Consider the following 16,524-nt stretch of genomic DNA (forward strand, 5'->3'; position numbering starts at 1 on the left):
TCCCATTCTCGAGAGGTAGCATAGGACCTCCATGGGGCTTTGTTACCGCTGCCTTGTTCACGTTAATGGCAAGCACTAGGGTCGTATGTTCAGTGGTTGGGAAGCTGTTTGGACACGAACCAAGCTTCCCTGTGGTCTGTTTGGGCCGTTCTGCTCCTTTTGTAGCCCAGCATTCGCAACATTATTGACAATAGCATGTAGCCATTTTTGTTGTGAATGGAGAAAGATACCTGACACAAATCACAACGGTTTCGCTGTTTATGTTTTGATTTTATTCAGAAACAGGTGGGCCGCAATGGTCATATGTTGTTCCTTCTCTTCCCAGAAAAACAGAAAAGATTGCTGTTTCTTCACGAGAGCTGGTAATGCTCGGGAATCTTAGGCACTCGAGATTTCTTTTCAGAGAGGCAGCCCGACAACAAATACGCTACATGGGAGAAAAATCTCCTTTTCGGCCTCGTCTGCTTGCTTACAAAATCAAAATGAATTGCAATACGGGCATGCTATAATGCGACGATTGGTCGTGATCATCTGATGACTAAAATGGAACCATTAATCCCGAACTTTTACTCCTATTTCTTTCTCCCTGACTGTGTTTTGCGATTTGTCTACCTCAAATCTCAATCCTTGTACTATGAAAATCAATGTATATGGAGCCCGCTCGTTTGACAGGAGTCATGAGGTGTCGATGATGCCACCCATACTTCAAAAATTTAAGAACAAATTTCTTATCCATTATATTCCTCACAAATAAAATCTTCCCGAGGAAAGAGTAAAAAATTCCTTATCTAGTATCTGTACAATGAAATAAAATCTTGAAAAAGACGTGAGAATTATCGTTGGACCTTTAACCACGTTTTTCTTTGCTACTTACAAATTATTTTTTCTATGCCCTAGGTTATTTTATTTTATTTTAAGAATACTACATCTCTGGAATTTGTTTTCCCTAGAAGATGAATCCTAGGATCTTATAGATATGGGCCAAGCTTGCATGTACAAGCAACAAAGTCCAACATTTCCCTAGGAGTCTAGTTGAAGACAAACCCTAAGCCCAATAGATTTTAGATACTGATCCAAAAAGAAAAACTTGCAGTTTGGACTTTGGAGGATGTCTTGTCCTGCTTCGGACGTTGCCCTTGTAGTGTCCTTAGGGCATAGATCGATCGCCACTGCAATAGTAGGGATGGCATACCATGGAGTTAGAGGATACATACATTAATATTTTTCTGATGCTCTTGCTTGTATATAAACAATGCCGTCATCTAGAATATAATCAAGGGAATCACCTCGATCTAAGAAAATAGTTGACATTTAATTTTTTCCATTTAGGTAAAATTTATATTCCAAACATTATTTCAGCATGCAACGTAAAAATACAAGAATAACAGCAATTTCTGCTCTCAAAATTGACAGTAGGATTTCATTTTTTTTATACTCATGACATAAGATCATGATTCTCATGCCTTCAGTGAGCAAGTTACCACACCCAGCAGGCTCCTTGAACATGGCTTGCCACGTTAATAAATCTAAATAAAGTGAATCTATGCATTTACATTATATAAATAAACAACTATATAACCATAAGATTACAAAGGATTCACAGTTATGCCGATCATAAAGATGCTTGTTTGTAAGAGAGTGATTATAGGATTTATGTACAGTAATAAACATTGTGGAAGTGGTATGGTGGATTGTTCGACCACATTTGACCTAACTTTTCTGTGGAAGAGAGAAGAGCGATGAAGATGAAGGTGGCAGCGTTGAATGTCCTAGGCGGCGGGCATGGGAGAGAGGAGCGGTGACGATAAAATTGAATTAATGAGCCGTTGAGACGAGTGACTGTGAGGAGATAGGTTTGACAAAAGAAAGCGGGCAGAGATATTCTCATGTAGATGTTGCAGTTCCTTGTCCTCCAAATTTAATTTCTTCTCTTTACCCTTTTTAAGGTTAGATTCAGGCGATATTCATAGATCTCACCGTGGATTACAAATTTCCCCTTTAGCAACTGGCTTCGGTTTTTTAAGGTTATATATATATATATATATATATATATATATTTTCTGTTGTTGACATGTGTTTTACCCAGAAGTAATTTACTTAATAGAATATTACTAATTACTACTATTAATACCATATTTTGTTTTTTTCTAAAAAAATGGATTTTCATATTTGAATAATGTCATTTGAATGACATCATTTTAGTTAGAATGACGTGGTTTTATAAAAGGAAGCTCTTTTCTTTTTGCCTCCCTTATGCGCTGTCGTTTTGTCTCTGTCAGTTCCGAAGGTCCCAATCTTTTCACGCGACGTCGTTTTACATTGGAATGGCGCCGTGCTTGCAAAACACTTGCGTTCTTTTTTGCCGCTCCACTATTGCGCTGTCGTTAAGGGTGGGCAGCCCTGAGGGTGTCCATTCTTTTTACACAGAACGGCGACGTTGCTTTGAAGGATGCAGGTTCGACGCGGCGCCGTTCCATTATGAAAAGTGAACTCCGCGGTGTCGTTTCTTGGATGTGGGTGGCAGTTTCTCCTGGAATTGTGGGATTTTCTTTATTCAAACGTTAGGAGTTTAGACATATGGTTGGGTTTGGTTGTCCACAGTTCACACGCTGCTTTTCGTTCTTTACACTTTCTTTGCTCTATCTTGATCCTGTCTCTATTTTCACGCTTTCATTGTGATTGGAAGAGGGTTGTTCTCTGTGTTTGTTGGTTTATTTTTTCTTCGTACTTAAAGTGTCACTGATGTTGTTCCACTGCTATATATCATGTCCAAGATCAGTTCAAGATGCATCCATAGAGATGCTCAAATCCTTCTCTCAGTGATTTGGGAGGTGCAAGGGAGAGTTGTCTATTCATCCTCTCTTGAGCGATTTTAGCACCGAAAGATTTAATAGAGTGACTGCCTGACGTCGAATCATGAGTCCAAAATCAGATTAGGCTGAGATGATATGCGAACACCTGTTCACCTTGATCCTTGTGAATTGTCAACCACCGCACTCATTTCTAATCCGCCCCTCAAAAAAGCAAGGCTGGAGGATAATCTGTCCTCCTCTCTTTGCACTTTTGATTTTGATAAGGCTCTGCAGTCCTCAATCCTCATTATCAGTCTGTTTTGCTGTTTTCTGCCAATATTAGTCGATATAGAGTCGACTAAAATTAGTCCAAATGATCATGCATGTCATAGAGATTACACTGTAGTGTCGAATAGATTATCAAGAGTATAAATGTTGGATCGTATAGAAAGGAATCTACTCCGAATAAACATCATTTGAACTTAAAATCTTTGACGCATGCAGAATTTGTGTTATATTTATCTAGAAAAAGACCTGAAGGTCTAATCGTGCTTCTTGTTGCGTCCTCCGGCACTGCGTCTCTTTTTCTTCCCAGTGGTAGAACAACTCATTCTCGCTTTGAAATCCCGCTGGCTGTTCATGAATGCTCCACATGTCATATTAAAAAGGGCACTCGATTAGCAAAGTTGGTTGAAGATGCTGCTTTTGTTGTTTGGGATGAGGTCCCGATGTTTTGAAGCACTTGAAAAGACTCATACCTACAATATATATATATATATATATGTGCATAATTGATGACTGACACTGTCCTTTTACTGCTTATTCCAAGACTCTCATTGTACATTTCTTCAATAACTGGTCAAGCGAGCTGTAAACGATTTTTGTTGAAGGTTGCTTTTATCAAGAAATCTGCAAGTTGCCTTGAAGTCTTTGACTTACAAAACTTCAATAGTTTTATTTTTCATAAATTAAATTATAATCAATTTCTACTGGCTTGGTTTCGATCATGTTGTATATATGAGTTTTTAACAATCTTAATTGGTGATTAATTGTCACAACATAATCTCGTAGCACCATGAGATGGATAATCTAGTTCCTCCATTACACATTTTGACCATATATAACAACTCACATACATCTTTAATCATAGCTCTATATTTAATTTCTGTACTGTATAAGGCCATTGACTCTTACGAGAGTCATTAAAATATTGTGGATCCTCTCATTATTGTTTTTTTTTTAAAAGAACTTAGTACATAATTGAGGGAAGATGAATTTAAAGCTTTTAAAGATAAAAGAATATAATGATAGTAACCATAATTAGTTTATTGGTGATTACAAGATCTAGGTTCAAATGAAAAACTAAGTGATAAAGTATTTCTAGTATCATTAGAAAATTATTATTTCCTTCTTATTCCTATGATGAAATAACTATTAGTTGCAGTGTGATAAAATGTGAGTTGTGTTCTTAATAATTTTTATATCTTGGTACATCAATTCAAGAATAAAATAATATTTTTAATAAAAGATAACTTATATGAGTGAGAAATGTGATTGTTTCCTTGATAACTTTAATGAAGCTTAAATTCTCTAAAACACTCATGAATTTAAAAGTTATTTAGGGCTAAAGTAAATATAATAGTGAGAATCAAAGAAAATATCTAGGTAGGGAGCTATGTGAGTAATATTATCTTGGTTTACACAAAAGACTAAATAATTCAAGTCATTATATTTACTATTTAGTTGAGTAAATCCAACATTATTTCACTACGAAAGGTTTAAAGCTAAAAGTTACATTTCCTGATCTACTAATATACCAAATCAAATACTTTTCAACAAATCTTTGAGTCATTTTACAACTAGTATGATAATTTCCATTCATGTGAGAGATTATTAAAAATTTGTTTAGATAACATGGTTAATGAGCACATTTGAAGCTAAATTAAAAGTAGGGTCCACTTACATTTTGGGTTAACAATTTATTGTAATTTAATCTCCAACATATGTTCTTTAACATAAAATATTAACATGATTTAAATAAATTATAGGTGAATGAGAAATTGATATCAATGAACCCTTGATTGACATGTTTTGGTGAAACCTAAAACTCTTTAAAAATTAACTTCTATCTCATATAGAAAAGAAACAAAAAAAATTTAGTGTTTATAAAGTGGAAAGTTAAAATTAGACCTAAAGAACACCCAAGTTTTTAGAGATGAGAGGTCCTAAACAAAATGGACTTTGGGTTTATACCCACACACACATACACGTCGACCCAGCTTGACTCATGCTCGAGCTTCGGGCATAGGTATGAGTTTATTATAAAATAATATTTTGGATCACAAAAAATTATCTCTTACCAACTAAAATTTAGACTTAGGGTTGGTCTATGGATAATTATTTTTTCCAACCCATTGTTTTGCCAAGTAAGCTCATGAATATTAACAATTTCTTTTAAAAGTATTTTATGCAATTTTGAATAGTTTTTTTAGCTAAAAAAATAAAATTTAAGGCTACTATATTCATATTTAATTCTTGATCTATGGTGGTTAATTAAAGGTTGAATGATGAGAATTAACTCTTTAACTTTTAGCTTCCAAAATTTACTAAAAAGATGGTGAAGAAAGAGTTTGAGATAATGGTTTTTAGACTTTTATACACTCTTTCTCACCTTATATTTTAGTTTTTTTTTTCTTTTTTTATACTTTAATTTTCCTTTTCAAAACTAGAGCTTAAGTTCATTTTGTTAAAAGATGAGATATTTGAGTCACATAATCTTTGATTCAAAAACCTTGTTTAGAAATGCATCTAAACTAAGGTGGTGTTAATTGTTGGAATCCTGCGAGGCATAATGCAAATATCCTAGTTGCATAGGTGAGGAGTAATAAAGCATTAAGAAAAAAGAATTTATCATTATCATAACAAAATTTCATACTTTATAGATTAAAAATTATATATATTCTTCTAGTTTTTTTATGTTTTGAATGTTTAATATGATAAAGAAAACATCATTATTCACCAGTGTAAATTAACTTATCAATTCTTTCAATTTATGTAGATGAAGGGCTAGATTTTTTTCCTAACTAGTTAGTTGTTTAAAAAATTATAATGGTGTTGTATTAAGTACAAAATATATTTCTTCTCCTCGTTCCGAAAATGGGACATGGATGTCATATGAAAAGAAAAGGAAAGGATAGTTTGCAATCATGCGGGGTCATATTTCCTGTTTGGTGGGAGCCTACACGCATCCTTACCTTGATTTCCACCATATTTCTGTTTGATTGGGTTGTGTGGGACCATCCTCTTCCCTACAATCATTCTTACCTTTATTGAAGAGAATAAAACTGTGGAATTGCTGAAAGCGAAACCAGAGAGAAAATGAAGAATGAGAAAGGAACAAAGAAAATTTTAGTTAATGGGTTCTTGTCAAAATCTACAAATTTTCTTTCAGTCAGTAATCTCTCTAGATTTGTAGGGCACTAATCAAAGCTTCCCTTTGCTCCAAGTCGCTGCAAAAGATTCAAAATGTTTCCACTCATATAGCTCTTGTGTAAATAGGAACCTATACCTATTCTCGGGACTCATTAGAGAAAAAGAGGCATTTACCACTTTAAGTCTTGATATGTGGGTTTGATTGGAGAAAATCTCTTTCTAGACGGGTCAAGTTTCCTGAGCATATTTGCTTGTTCATGCGAGGAAAAAAGCTAAATTTAAAAGGCCTAAGTATTTGGGAATATATATATTATTCACGTCTTCCACTAATTATACTTTTAATTTAAAAACCTGATTAAGAAAGTAGCCAGCTAATCTCGATTAAGCTTGAAATGACCATAACGAGTGCTTTACTGACAGTTGTATATCTCACTTCTTTTAATCCTACATAGCCCCATATATATATATATATATATATATATATATATATATATATATATTTTCCACATGCAAAAAACCATTCATGGAACAAAGTACCCTTCTCATCTCTTAGATCGAAGCCCTATAAACATGTTTTACAAGAAAGAGAAAAGGAAAAAGAAATCAACACCTAACTAATAAAGCGATCTGTGCAAATTTGAAAACTTTCCTCGCCTTCCATCAGTGTGGAACAAGTTCTCCCATCGCACCAAGCCTTTTCACTTGGGAAATTCTCTAGAATTTCTCGTAGGAGAAGAGAGGGAAAAGCACCATACAATTATTTTATTGAACGACGCAAGAAACAAAGACTTGTTCAGTTTTTCTTTTCGTAATTCTTTTTTCATCTTTAGATATATACTCTGGACAGGCCCATATCTCTGGACAAGACTTCAGAACCACATGTTGCATCATCGATCAACGCAATTCCAAGGACATTTAGTAGTTGTCTAGCAAAATAAATCCATGGCATAGGTTTAGGGTGCAACCCTAGGAGTTTAATAGCCTTAATTGCGCATATGGCTTCCAATTCTATCCATTTTATTCTCAGCCTTTAGTTTTTTCCCTCGGCTATAATTGGAGGGTCCATTGATCGACGTCTCTCTTGGGCATGCCTCATGCTCTGAGGTAATACATAACAACATTGATTAAGACAGCATGTCATCTGACTCAAGCTCAATATGTAGACTAATCATGCACTAAAGACTAATCAATCATGGTTAATTTGTTAACTATTCTTATACCTTTTACATCACGTGCCTTGGCATACAGGTCACAGGACATGTATATTATTTTCTAGTTTATTTTTATATTTTAAAAATAAATTTTTTTAATTGTTTTACTTCAAATTAAATTTTTATGTATTAACAAATTATTTTATTGTACTACTATTAAAACTAATTTTTTTAAAATAAAAAAAATATTAATTTCATATATTTAAAAATAAAAAATACTTTAAAAAACAATAAATTTCCATACTGTTGATTTTCTTGAAAGTTAAAGTTTTGGAACTTGTTTCATGTCTGCTAACTCAATTACGTGGCACTTCATTATTTTTAATGTAAGAAACTTTGCTATATATAAAAAGTAATGTTGAACAGAAATTTCATGTCATGAATTAACCTTAGCATTAATTATTTTATGCATCGGGTCCATCCGCGTTCACTTGTATTTTGCCTTTAATTTCTCCACACCATAATTGCATGTATGATCCAAAGATTGAGAAGAGAAGAAACATGGTGACCCATATGCATTTAACAATGACAAACAATGCTTAGAAAAATAGTGACATGTTATGTCGGTATGGGGATTTTTTTTTTTTAATCTCTCTCCATTATTAATTAAATAAAACTATTGTCTCTAATATCTCATTGGTCGTCATCAATTCATAACATTCAACGAATACATGCAATGAAGTCTCTAACATTCATGCCGAAACTAGAGGATCTTTTCAAGCTCTTAATTTGATGATGATCATTAATCATCTCTTAGAACAGACTTTAGAATAGCTATATCCATTTCTCAAGATTCTCAGATTTCCCTGGGTAGTTTCAGAACATTCATAGTATAATAAGACAATTTTGACTCTATTTTTTGCAATTTTAAGTTTCTCTTGTGTTCCAACAATCTGGAACAAGCTGAAGGCACTGCTATATAGCTAGCCTTTAAAAGGGAGATTGTCATCAAGCATAGATCACTAAATGTAGTTGTTGATAAACTTTGATTAGGTTAGCAGCATTTGCGATTGTTCTTACATTTCAGTCATCCATTAATATTTTGACAATTCCAAAGTTAACTGTGGAAAAAGAATTTTCAACCTAGAGATTTTTTTCTCATTGATGCTTGGCTTGATGCATGAAGGATTCATTATCATAATTAATGTAACAAGATTCATTAATTAAAAATCATGAAATTGAAGACCTTGCCCAGTTGCCGAGTTGTTTGTCTGATTTGATTTGGTACGCCTGAAGAATTAGTGTACTTATTCCAGTAGTTGGGACTTGAGAGAGATTAAAATCTTGAATTAATGCTTTGGTTGTGGGAGAGTCTCCACACCAGTCATAGAAGTTAGGAAAAATATGTTTGACATTGAAATGGTAAGCGACTCTTAATAAGAGCTCGATAATAATAAAATTTTATTATATATATAATATATATATATATATATATATATAAAATTGAACTAATTTTATGGCTTGTTATGCTATATAGTGTAGAGGTTTAAACATTTTATTGTAAATTCTACTTATATTCATGATTTTTAAGAACGAGTGGAGACGTATAATAACTTTACGGGATATGTAATATAAAATTATTTTTATTTGTTATTTGTAAAATTATTTTTTGGTGTTTTTTTTTTTTCCTGATATATGTACTTTATGTCTTGATATGTCATATGGATGCCTTACACCAAGACTGATATTAGCAACTTCTATGTGTTGGGAGGGGGATGATTTATGGCTAGTAGTGATTTCAATGCATTGCTTCGATACCATTTATATTTTTGATTGGGTAACAAGACAATTTGAATTTTCTCAATATATCCTAGATTATATTAATATAAGTCAAGGTAAAAGAGAAGAAAATTAATTAATGATTCATGTAACTTTTTTAAATCTTTGGCAGGAGAGATCAAATATTTGTAAAGTGACAATTTTTAATTGATTTAGAAAGCTGGTATATGAGCATAATATAATGATTTATTATATTATCGATATTTTTAAATGTAATTTAATTAAATTATATATTTGAATGTTATGAATATTAATTTTGTTAAATTATGAAATTAGTTTAAATGAAATGAAATTAAAGATTATGTGAATTATGATTATGCTGAATATTAAATTGTAAAATGTGTTAAGTTTAATTTTGGTAAAGAACTGAGAAACTAGAGAAATTATCGTTATCAATTCTTTTACTTAGAGTTATATATATATATATATATATATCTTTCGGATTGCAAATATCACATTCGACTCTCCGGATATAAATGTCGAATGTGACTTCATTCAATTTCCTTAATATTTCGTACTCCTGTTCTACCTTTTTGTTTTTTTTTGTTTTAAAAAAACTAATGGTATTGTTGCTAGGAACTTGGGACTTCGAGAATTGAGGTTTTCAAAATGATGATGTATTGACACGTCTTCAAACGTCAAGAAGGTGATCATAGTGTAATCATATTCCAGCAGGACTTCAAGATTTTGGGGTGGTAAACAAACGCTGTCATATTGATTGATGCTAATCACATTTGCATAACGGGGAGCTCGAGACAATTGCTTTTTTTATTATTTTTTTTTAACAAAGGAGCGTGCCAAACAGTGCCGAATTCTTTTAAAGTAAAATCTACGTTAACTAAAAAGAAAAAGAAATCACATAATTAAGGGTCAAAATTGTATTGTACGCACTTGATTTTTATTTTTTTATTTTTTTTAAAATTTTTTTTAATTAAAAAAATATTAAATTAATATCTGTTAATTTTAAGTGTTTTTTATATAATTTTGATGTGATAATATAGAAAATAAAATATTTTTTTTGTAAAAAAAATATTTTTAATTAAAAACTACTTTTAAAAAACATCCATCCATCTTTATCTAATCATATCATGGATCTTGCTCTATAATATATAACTTAGTAAGGAATTAGGAAACAAAGCATGGAATCGGCTATAGAACATAAGATCACCATGCAACTTCAAGTATAAAATTGATATTCAGGTAATAATGGAAGATTCCAACCTTGACCTCTAAATATAGCCATAGCCTAGATGCTTCTATAAACCAAACATCTAATTAAAAGAGTCCCTGAAAACATGCAACTGTTCAAAACTCTAATAATTTCTTGTTACCGAGGAATGGTTGACATTAATCCCATCCATAATTATAATAATACCCATCTTCATCTTGTAATAAACTCCATTGCTGCTGCAGAAAACAAGATGCCAGTAGTCCTCTATATTCTATTTCTGATCTCCCTTGATTGCAGCTACAAGTTTCATGATATAATTTTCAATGAGAGACATGCACATGAATAAACAAAAACTACCTCAAAATAATAACTTAATGTGATAAATCTCGTACATTGCTTCCAATGTTGTCGGGAACCCTAGGAAAATTAAACCAGATTAACAATATGTTGTCATTGTTATTTATCACATCTTTAAAGTAATACTCTTTGTTTTATAGTATTATTTTTTTGCTGGGTGTTTTTGAGAGATCAAATGCATGTCTTTTTCTCCTTCGAGATTCCCATGGTATCTTGTTGATCTCAAGGTAGGCAATACGATGTCTTGATGTTTGTTTAATGCAGTCAAAGATGGAAAAGAAAAACATATAAGGTCAATTTTTAACTCACATGATAGTAACGCAAGGCTTTTATAGTGAAAAAGTTTTGGAACCCAATACGAGAGTTACTTTTCACCATATATTGGTTAATTAGATTCTTGAGGATGGCTTTTCTTTTTCTAATTCATATCCTTCTAATCTCAAACGTGCTTGAGATTTTGTGCTTGTTAATTTGACAAATGGTAAGTAAATTTTATTTATTAAGCTAGTTTTATAACCCACACTTTGTTGATGATATGATTTTAAGTTAATTTATAATGTAAGAGAAAAAAAAAATACTAACGTTTTGAATGTGTTTTCAATTTCCTTTTTATAGGATTATTCAGATTCTATGTCCATGATCACAAGGCTAACGAGTTAACCTGAATTGATCTAGATCTTTTTTGTTGTTTTTTTTAATTATTTTTTTTCAATTTAACCATTCAACATTAAGTTATTTGATAATTGAGTTTTATAATTTTATTTATTTTGCTTTGACAGGGTTACCTTAGTATCATGACAAGATTGTAGATTTGGTATGCTAATTCAGATGGGCTCTGATATTTTTTTTGTTAGTTTATTTATTTTTTTTGTATTTTTTGTTTATATTATTTAAATTAATCGAGTTTATTAAATTAATTCGAGTCAATTGACTCAAATCTTAAATTTTTATAGTTTTTTTTTTTTTTTGTGAGCAATTGCACCTTAACAATATTTTTTTAACATAAAAAAAATTTAGACCGGCTAACGAAGGAGCATGAAACCTACCTAGTTAATTATGTGATGGGGTCAGACAAATATCTATTGGGCCAAGTAGTGTCATCATGGGCTTAAGATCATGTAGCCTTTTCTTTTAAATTATTTTATGAAAGAAATTAAAAGGGAAAAAAGAAAAGAAAAGAAAAAACAAATAGAAAAAGTTGAATTATTGTACGTACTCAGTGATAAACCAATAATCCCTTGGGTGACATAAGATTGTCGTTTTTCTTACATGTATCTAAGATTTGAAGATATTATAGTTATTTTCTTTTTGATAATTAAGAGAATATAATTTATCTTAAAAAAATCAGAACATGATTATTTCTCCATATTGAACCCTGCATGGACCTTTTTACGAGCTCACGAATGGATGTTTTAATAGAGAGCTTTGAACATCTGTGAATGAAAGAGAAGTATGGACCCTTTTTTTTTTTTTTCCAGAAAGAAAGTTAAGGATGGATGACCCAAAGAGAAAGGGTACCAAAAGCAAAGTTACATGGCAAAGGTAACGCTCACCAATTCTTATAGGCAAAGCTCCTTAAAGATACTAAAAGCTTTGTACCATCTTTCTTTCTATATGCCCAAGATAATTGATCATGCTTTTTTAATGAAAAGGGGTGGGGGGAAAAAAGAAAAAGAAATTCATTTGTTTTTCATAAGTAGCGATGGTAATGAATATCTATTGGTAGAGTTTTTTATATCCATACCTTATTTATTATTTTTATTCAACCAAAAAATAAAATAGTAATAATAATCCATTTGGATGTACAATATAAAAAACAAATGTGAAATGTAGTATATTTATTCCACATTGATAAAAAAAAAAAAAATTTATATGGATGTAGATTATATATATATAAAAGTGAGGTGTAGTATAATACAATTATCCCGTATTGAAAAATTAAAAAAAAATTCATTTAGATGTAGCCATATATATATAGTTATTTCAAATCGAAAAGTTAAGAAACATTTCCATATGAATTTAAGTTATATATAATTATCTCACATTGAAAAGTTCAGAAAAATTCATGTGAATATAGGTTATTAAAAAAGATATATGAGGCTAAGCATTTATAAATTAATTTTATATTTTTGGATTTATAAAAAATATATATAAAAAAAATCAAGTCTCACCCTTGTTACACCCGATCACTGAGGTTTCAAGGTTGACCTGCAGGCCAACTAACAAGCCTAACTTTTTGTGATTTGAAACTCGGCGAATTGAACCGGTTTCATAACTATGAGTAATACACTACTATGTTAAGATTAATCTTCATTAAATAATATTATTTTTGTTTTTAACCAGGTTTTAAGTAAACCGCCCATATTTCTTACTGGTTTCTTAATAAATTATTTTCTTATATCCTTTTAATCTAAAGCGATACATGAAAAAACAAACTTACTTACACCCAAATTAACTTTTCAAAGTTTAATTTTTTTTTCCCTAAAGTGTCATCTCAACTCTTTTTGTATCTTAGAAGCCAAAGATAATAAGATAGACACCACAATGGGATTAAAAACCAATTTAATTGGGGAGACTGATTATATCTCAAGCATGAATATGATAAAATTGTCATCTTATGTATTCTAAATCAAAATGAATAGAACATTCTCAAAGAACATGGTATTTTTTTTTTACCTAAGGTATGTACTTCTCAAAACTAAAAAATTAGAATGAATACAAAATTAATTAATTAATTTTTAGTTGGTCGTGACATGTTGAGAGGGAAGGAGCAAGGATAAAACCCAACCTCCCTTAACTTCTTGTAATATCATTAATACAATAGTGTTAGAGAATAATATAAGTTATATGTTGTATTTTATTTAACAGTTTAAATTTTTAGATTGAAATGATTATTTAAAATGATATCAGAGTCTTAATTATTAAATGATCACGAGTCTAAATGTTATCCTTTTCATTCTAATTAATAAACTTAAGCACAAGATATAATCCTCACTTATATAATAGCTTAAATTTTTATATTGAGATGATTTTTTGATTCTAATACATATATTAATTTTCTTCAAGGAAAAAAAAAATGTTTCACTACTATATTATCATCAAAATCAATAAACAAGTAGAGCATTCAATACGTTAAGAAATTCGAGATATTATATAGTTGATGCGAAAGAATTCATCATACCCCACATATTAATTTTCCATGCAAGTCAAAAAGTTAAAACACCTTTTGCTTGATTTTTGGAAATACTTAATTAGGTCATTCCAGTAAGTCTAAATTGATTAATCGGCAGAGCACAATGATTTACCGACAAAAAGTGGTCAAGCTAATGGGATCAACTTGCAGAAAATGCCCCAGCTCCTTCAATCATGTTCGTTGCCAAATTGACAGATGCTTGTTCATTCCTTACATTCACGGTTATTATTATTCCATGTCAAGAATGATTAATGGTTGAATTAGTGATCTTGTATGAAAACTAACTGATAGATCTAAATATATGATTCCAAAGACTATATATCCAATTGTTTCCCGTATGTACATGATTTTTCCAATAAATTAATGAATTTTAGAGTTTCCCATTATTAAAATTAATTTATCGCAAAATCATCCATTGAAAATATATTTTCTCAAATGACCAATCAAGAAGAGAACCTTGGAGATCATGAGGTTGTGATAATTCACCTAAAACCCAGGTTGGAGAGCTCAAGACTCTAATTAATTTGTTGAGCTTAGAGCATGATCTAGAGGGGAGAAATCATGGAGAACATGAAAGACTTGTGTTTAAGTTAGGACATCATATTTCAAATCAAAATCAACAATATCAAATGATATGGGATCAAATATAATTTGAGCTTACTTAGGACAGTAATTTCGTTTGGTAATAAATGAACATGTTATAAAATCATTCTCACAGTAGGAATGTGAGGCAGCGAAGAAGGGTTAAGGACGTCTTCTCTCTCTGTATGCAAGACGGGCATTCCAATGCACTATAATTAGAAAAGAAACAACCAAACTGATAGCAAGAATATAATATAAGCAGCCAATGATCTTCTAAGATATATTAAATAGTCATCTGCTCGCGACCAGTACTCCTTTGAAAAAATGGTCCATATATTAATATTGATGGGGCTGCCTGATTTTTCTTCTTAATTTGAATAAAAAGTAATCTCTTTGATCACGTGGCTTGTAGAAGGACCAATCTAAGAAGAAAATCAAATCTATGACCTCGTGTTAGATAAATTTATCGGCTGGACATTATACAGAGTAAGAGCTAATTTCTTCGAGGAAGTAAAAGTCCTGTTCCCTGTGATCCTAAGCAAAATTTAGCCACCTAGTTCGTATGTACAGTGCTTATATATGGTTATTTGCTTATTCTTCATTGATTATTTGGGTTAGAGAAAAACATGATGGATCATCAAGTCATTTATATACCTAATTGTTCGATCAATATTAAATGTAATTGTAGAGTATGTTTTGATGCACATATATAGACGATAGGGACACTATTATTGAAAGCATTTACTGTGTAGCTTATTTCTTTTTTTCTGCAAGTGTTAGATAAGGCCCATATTCCTAACCTGCAGGCTATGCCCAAGCATTCATGCAATGCTTCCTGGTTTTCAAGAAAAAAACAACAATAATAAAGCATCTAAACCCTGCATTACCTTTGTTTCCGATCATTTGTGCAAAAAAGTTGTTCATTAGGGTTTGAACTAAAAGTAAGAACCTCATTGTCATCGATGGTACACCTGTTCAGGCCCAGCACCAGTACTGATGAACTGTTTCAACAATTTAAGCAAGAGGGGGGGGGAGAATTCAACCCATTTATATCCAAAATAGGAATTCATCAGCTATGCGTTTTGTTTTTGTAGTGGGCTTTGTGTTTAATTAACTATAATATTTTCATCTCTACAGATGCTCTTTTTAGTCTTTTGCCTCGCCGAAAATTTGCAGAACCCGAATGACTCGGTACAAATATCGGTTCATTGAGACAATCAAACTGGAAAGAATTATACACAACTTGAAAAAAAATCAAAGGCTTTCTGAATCCAGTTAGATTGATTGCTGTATAAATAGCTTAATTATTTTGAAAACACTGTTAATTGCAAGCCAGACATACTCGTGCAGGTGGTGAGTAATTTGGCGATGTTAAATTTCCCTTCTTATGGAACACATACATGTAAATATGCGGGCGGAGTCTAGTGCGTGCTCTCAAATCTCAATTACAGGAAAGGAATCATCGATCTGCCGCCATTAGTACAAAGCTATATGTACAGCACTGGTCGTCTAATAATGTTGAAGGACCAACGATGTAATTAGCATAGGCGCCATAGAAAGAGAATAAATCTCTCACGAGAAAATAACATGGTAGTAATTAAGAACTTAAACAGCGTAATGAACTATTTGGTTGTGAGAATTAGGTTTAGATTGTGTTCACAAGGAGTGGTTTAATAATTAGGAAATTAACAAACCCTAGTGATTAAACCAACAATGGTGATTAAAAATTGATTGCAGTTTTAGGGTTTTGTTAAAAGGTTGCAGTGGATTAAAAAGTTTAGTACGAGTTGTTGAGGAGCAAATGCACGCACACGTTAAAGTTTACACAAAAATATATATATTTTCCTCTAAAGAAGGAGGGAAAAAAAAGTAGTAGTAGTAAAAAGGAATCAAGTCCCAAACTTACTTACTTTTTCTCTTTTTCTCCCTTTCTCACCCTAGTTCCCTACCTCCCCCACGTCCACAAAATAAACACACCCTCCTCTACTTTCACCCTCTCCTTCTCTT

Source organism: Populus alba, chromosome 3 (assembly GCF_005239225.2).
Source record: "Populus alba chromosome 3, ASM523922v2, whole genome shotgun sequence".
Lineage (NCBI taxonomy): Eukaryota > Viridiplantae > Streptophyta > Magnoliopsida > Malpighiales > Salicaceae > Populus > Populus alba.